The sequence below is a fragment of the Saccopteryx bilineata genome, chromosome 6 (assembly GCF_036850765.1).
Source record: "Saccopteryx bilineata isolate mSacBil1 chromosome 6, mSacBil1_pri_phased_curated, whole genome shotgun sequence".
NCBI classification, from domain to species: domain Eukaryota; kingdom Metazoa; phylum Chordata; class Mammalia; order Chiroptera; family Emballonuridae; genus Saccopteryx; species Saccopteryx bilineata.
Genome location: NC_089495.1, coordinates 178,423,065 through 178,429,543, shown reverse-complemented (window position 1 = coordinate 178,429,543; position 6,479 = coordinate 178,423,065).

The window sequence follows — 6,479 nt, the reverse complement described above, 5'->3', positions numbered from 1 at the left end:
ACACACACACACACACACACACACAGACTCGCGGGGATGCACAGACACAGCTAGGACTACCCTCTGCCTCAGCCCTCTCCCCACCTGCCCCTGGGCCGTGGAATGCACTGGCAGCCCCTTCTGTGGAGGAGGCAGGTGATGGATTGACTGGGAATTTTTCTAGGCCCAGTGGCTCTTAGGGCTTTTTCAGTTCCTCCTTAACATGCTCAGCTGGTGAGAAGAATGCAGAGGGCTCTTTCCCAAACCCGCTGTGGGTGCCTGGGAGGATTAATACCAGCCATTCATTCCTCTTGTCAGAGGCAGAAGGTGGAATGGTAAATTAAAGCGACCTGCGCCCTTGATGTGGAAGGTTGGGCTAGGCATTTGGGTTGTGTCCCAGTTAGAGCCGGGAAGAACCTTCCTGTAACCGTGCCAGGGTGGATCGGGCCTTGTGAAGCAGTAGCGCTGCTTTGATTCCGATATTCCTCTTAAAATGCTTCCCCGGCAAGCCTTTTCCCTGCGCCTTCCACCCAGCTGGGTGACCAGCCGGAGCAGAGTGGAGAGGGCAGGGGCAGAGCCTGGGCGTCTAGACGAGCACCCTCGGGTGGCTCTCCAGTGAGAGGTGCCAGACAGCGTGAAAGCTCGCTTCAGGGATTCAGGGCACCTGCTGTTGGATTCTTATTTGGATGCTAATAAGAATCTTCCGGCTGAAGAGACCCTCAGGATCTCACCAAAAGTCTCTATGGCCGGCAAACTGTCCATCCGTCTGTGAGCTGTCTAGATCAGATAGGCCCTGCTTTCTCTGGAAGACAGTATTTCTTGGTACCAGTTTATCAAAATGCATGTTCTGGGTCCTGGTTGTAGAAAGGATTTTGGCTCTTGTTCCATATGTTCCTAAGGCCTAACTGCAGGTCCTGGTAATGAAGAGAAGCTCACTGCACTGGAGAGAAACGTCAACTTTCCGTCACTGGCCATGTGTGTCCGCAAGCTTAGGGGAGACGAGGTGGTAGGAGAGGAAGTGGGGCTTGACTTTTATCTCCTTCGGGCCCATAGGAAGCGGCCGCTGTGGGGTGAGGAGGGGACTTGTCAGGAAGGGCTGCTGCGGGCGGGGGGGGAGGGCGGCAGGTGTGTAGGGGGCAGTGAGATTACAAATGATCCAATCCCCTGAAAACCTCATTAAAAAAACAGGAGTCAAACATTGTTTCCTAAGGAGAAAAGGCTGGCCCAGGACTGTATCCTCAAGGCCAGACACCTGAGCTTACCTCATTTGGCCCTAACTTGATAAAATTATTGGTGGGGGGATATAGAAAAAAGAACCACGTTCTGTTATTCCTTAGAGGCTGTGGAGAGTGAGCCGTCGTCACTTGCAGGCCGTGCACCGTTGTAGAGTTGAACTGGGCACCTCGTTTTCTTGCAATGCTGTGGTTCATTGTCTTGAATAAGCTCCTCTGCTGGTAGGGGGCATAGGAGCCGATCTGGAGAAAAGCCAACCATCTGCAGAGTCAAAACCAAATACAGCGCCTGCGCACACCAGCCCGATGTGACTCCCCGTAGAAGTGGCCTGTGTTAGTCTGCTGTTAGGGCGTTAACAAATTACTATCAACACAGATTCATTATTTAGCTGGGTCCTCTACTTGGGTCTCACAAGGCTGGAATCAAGGTACCAGCCACCTATATCCTTTGGAGGGTTAGCCAGGAAAAGATCCACTTCCAGGCTCCCTCCAGGTTGTTGGCAAAATCCAGTTCCTTGTGAGCCCCATCGTTCTGCTGGTGGTTGACGGGAGTGTTTTCTCAGCATCCCAAGGCTGTTCTGGGTTCCTGCCGCTGGCCCTGCATCTGAACAATGGAGGGACCTCCCTTGTCCTGACTGTCTGACTGCTGTGACCAGCCAGAGAAAAGTCTGCTTTCAAAGCACTCCAGGGATTAGATCTAGTCCACTTGGATAATCTCCATGTGTTAAGGCCACCTGGATTCATGTTCGGTCAAATAACCAGGGGCCAAGAATCGTTAGGGGCCACCTTGACATTCCATCTAGAACCAGATCCAATAGCCCTTAGCTTCTCTTGGCTGGAGGAGCAGCTTAATGGTGAGGACCTGGACACTGGAATCCAGCTGGACTCCTTCATCTTTCCGTGGATTCTATGGTGCCGTCACAGGATGCTTGGAGAAACGCCGAGGGCGGCTCTGTCTTCCTGCAGGCCTTTTCACGGAAACGAACCGCAGCACACCATCACTCGCACGATGTCACAGGTGAGGAACCTTTCCCCAATCAGTAAGTGGCAGAACCCAGAATCCAGATCTGCTGACTCCAAAGCCCAGAAGCTCTGCTGTCGGGCCCCACGTGGGTGAGCCCAGTGCCACGCAGGCAGGAACTACCAATAGCAGGAACTGGGAAGGAAGAGCTGCCATTGGAATCAAGGAAGTCTGACCCCAGAGTGCGTGCCCTTGAACACCGGGCACACACTGCCTGGTGGCCGGCCAGCCCCACACGGAGGCAGAACACCCGAGGAAATGTTTGGGACCTCCTCTGCTGAGTGTCGCACTGAGAACTCACAGGAAGCACAGCCGTCACATCAGCGAGGCTGCGAGAAAGCCGGAGGGTGTGGTGAGCGAGGCTGAGCCCCTGCCCCGTACTCCATCACCCCCTTCCCTTTACCTTGCAAACGCGGTTGCCTTCGTTTGGTGCAAACATGAAGCTGTTTCGATTGCTGCTCTTCCTTTCTGTTTTAAACCGTGGTTTCTTTCAAAAGCACTTCCAAAAACCACCCCTGCAAAGCCAAAGAGAGCCCCCTGAGAGTATCTGATTGTTAAAGTCCTGAACTTCGCAGGGTTTATGTTTCTGTCTCCGGGATGGAGTTTTTCCAAGCCATTCAGCATGGGTGCCTCAGCACATAGGAAACTTTTGCATAACGTGTAATTCAGGCCCACCCTGACAAGACACTAGGGTAAAGACGACTCGTGGGACGCGTTTCTAATCCCTCCGCAGCGGGGCGTGGAGAGCGAGGGAGAGCTGGCATTGGGGTGTTGGGTGGAGGAAGCAGAGCTGCCCACAGGCAGTTTCAGGAACTCCCCGATCTGTCTGTGCCCGCCCTGTAGCGCCTGGACCTGGTGAACTTCATCCCATTCAAGCTACTTGCAATTTTACTGTTTTTAAAGGCTCTAGTGATTTCTCTGTGATTATCTGGGAGCAGCCTGTCAGGGGAAGTAGAAGTGGTTCGGGGATGTGGGATGAGGCCTGATTGATGATAATTGCAATCATTGCAATCACCTGGCACTAGCCGTGGAACACAGCATATTGTCCTGAAGATACCCGTTGAGTATGCGTGCATGGTCTGTGTGCATGTGTGCATGCACATGCATGCATGCATGCATGTGCATGCACAGGGAGGTGCAGCATGCAGTGGGCTGTCCATCTCCTCTCTGAACCTCATTTCCTACTCTTCGTTTCTGAATTCTATGAAGCAGACACTAAAGAGAAAATCCGAAGCGGCCTAAGAACAAAGGAACCATATACAAAGGGATGTGGTTTCATCTGCCTTCGGTCCTTCGGTTCGGAAACCACCTATTGCTCTCAGATTTACAAAGATGTCACTTTCTACTCAAAACCTCGCCGAAGCACGGCTCAGATCAAGGCCAACGTCTTGGTGGCAGCCTGAGTAGTCATTATGAAGCCAGCTGCAAACTCGTATTCCCCTGGGGATGCTGGAGGAGCCCCCCGCTGGCCTGCCAGGAGAGAACAAAGCTGTTCCTTTCATGTCGCTGGCATCTGCTTTTGCTCTCTGGATAATTCAAACCTTGGGTGCCCTGGTGTGGATGTGTGCAGGGGAGAGGGGACGGGCTGGGGTGGAGGAGGCAGTGGGCAGGCCTCCATTCGAGGTTCTTATTGGATTTAAGAGCCTTTCCTCTCCAAGTTAATTTTCCCGACTTGCATATCACAGGTTAATACCGGACCAGTGATAATGACACATAATTTAAGACTTGTAAAAGCTGCCTGGGACTTGAAAGAAACACTCCAAGCCAGGAACATTGTGCCAGGCATGCAAGAGCAAGTAATACAGGTAAGGAAGGATTCATGTCCAAAGCGAGGGCGCCGCGCCTTTTGACACGATCTCCCAGGGCAGAGGGAGGCAAGCTGGTCCCCTGCGGCCAGCGGCCCCAGGGGCATCACCCGGGCTTGCTGTTACTTTTAACCACCTTCGGGAGGCAATTGTTCACAAAGGTACATTCGTTATTTTTAATAGACCCAGAAATATCTCGTCGTTTTTGAAGTGACGCAACAAGATTGCCCTAATGGTTTCTAAACTTTGAAGACCTGTAGGGCCAGAACCCCACAGAACTGCCTCGGGCCACCCTCGTGCCTCCCGAATGCCATACCAAGCCGTCTGTTGGCATTGCTGGAGTCTGACATAGCCTGAGCTGGGATGTTTAGCTGCTTGTGGGGTGGAAAAAAAAATGTTAAGAAAAATAATTGTTGTTTTTGCAAACTATCTATTTAAAAACAGAACCTCAGGAAGCAGATTTCTGTTCCAGTGCTTGGATGAATCAGAGCTCACAAAGTATAAATACACATTAGCAGGAGGCAGCTTCCCATAAGCCATGTGCTGTGTCTTCCCAGCCCGGGAACCTCTGAACTCCTGCTTCTCATTCCCAGTAGAGGCAAGAGACCCGCAGCTGAAAACGGAAATGCTGGAACACTGATCAGCCCAAGTCGCAAACCTTTGTAGGCCCATGAGACGTTTGTTGTTTTATTTTTCCTCTAAAAGCAACTGGTTTTTAGCTGCATAATCAGTTGCTCGCTTTTTGGCTAATGGGTGGGCACCGTTTAGAAAGGTGGGAAGCACAAGCTCTGGTTCTGTTGGCTCTTTGCTACCTAAGAAATACTCCCAAATAGGTTAACTTTGACTCTCTCAACGCCCTCGGATCAACTAACATGGAAGCACTTAGACCACAACTTGCTCAGGGGGCAGTGTAATTATTTTACTTAAAAAATGATGTCAGGTGGCAATTTAGCCACAAACTGGCTTCCAGGCTACTTAATTCAGTTTAACAAGGAGGGAAAAACATTGTAATTAATGAAGAGCTTGTACTTTAGTGTTTTAGGAGAGTTGTTCTCAAATTTTACTGTAATAACGTGGGGAGGATGGGATCAACTCTTGAAAATACAGATTGCTTGGCCCCACTCCTGGTGACTCCTGGGCTTGGCCTGGGGATCTGCATTTAAGCGACATGCTCTGCTTTCAAGTTATGCTTCAGATCATCCCAGTCTCACTGGGCTTTTAGCCAATTCAGACATATTCCCCACCCACTTTTCTATTATAATTCCACATTGTATAAGTCTGGAATCTCAGGATAGTTTCCTATCTAAAAACAATCATTTTCCAGTGAAGACCTTCCTGCAGTCTCACGGTATGTTCATTCTAAAGCTGAAGCTCTAGTTAGCCAAGTTTGCTTCCAGGGCCTGGTTAGAGGGCCCAGAATGTGCATGGGGAGGAAGAAAGATAATGAGTCCCTTCTGTTCCCTTCCCTGGACCCAGGACAACCAGGGTTCCCTTGCCCGAGTCCTTCTATACCTGGAAACACATCCTGTGAAGGTCTTGGCTTTGAGGAGCATGGCCTCCGTCTTCCCACTGAGAGTGCCCTGGACTGAGGACTCCGTAAAACACATGGGAACCTCAAGGTCCCTTCTCTCCTGGATTAGAGAATTGCAGAGGCTCATTAAATGTTTTTGTTTGTTTGTTTTTCTTGGCACAAAAGCACTTGGCAACTATCCAAGGAATTCTGGGGTCCTGCATAATCCAAGTTTACAAACCACCAGAGCAAGGTATTGCTTTAGGATGGGTTGAGTGCAGCACTGCGAAGCCAGACTGTTTCCAGCTCCCGGGGTCTATACCCCGGGAGCACTTCTCCCTCCCTGCCCCCCCCGCCCCCGGCTGCTCACCAGCAGAGATGAGTGGCAGAAGTCTAGCTGCACCAGGGCAGGGAGATGTCATGGGAATCCATGCTCCTTCGGGGCTGCCTCCCCAGCAGGCCCCAGTGCACTGCATGGGTCGACTCTGACCCCTCGAGGGCCTCCATTCACGCACCAGGAGCACGGGGTACAGGAAGCCCAAGTCTACTCTTCAGATGCCCATCAGAGAACACAGTACCTGGCCTAGTAGGAAAAAACGGCTCCCCAAGAATGTAAGAATCTCCGTCAGCTTCTCCATTCAGTTTGTTGTTCCTCTTGGAGTTACGCTGTGAATTCTAGAGGCAAGTAGAGGTCCTGCAGGGTGCAGCGTGGGGACCAGCTCCCCCAGAAGGGTGAGTTTTGCTTACTAACCAGAAGCAGGGAACTCCTGGCAACTCCGAGCAGCTGCTGGAAGCTGTCCATGTGTGTCACCTCAGCTCCTCCCTTGCTCAAGGTGCCAGAGGCAAAGCTTCCCCCTACTCACCCCATGATGTGGGGATAGAGCCAACTCTCCTGCCCTTAACAGGTGGAAACAGCCTAACTCTGGAACCTC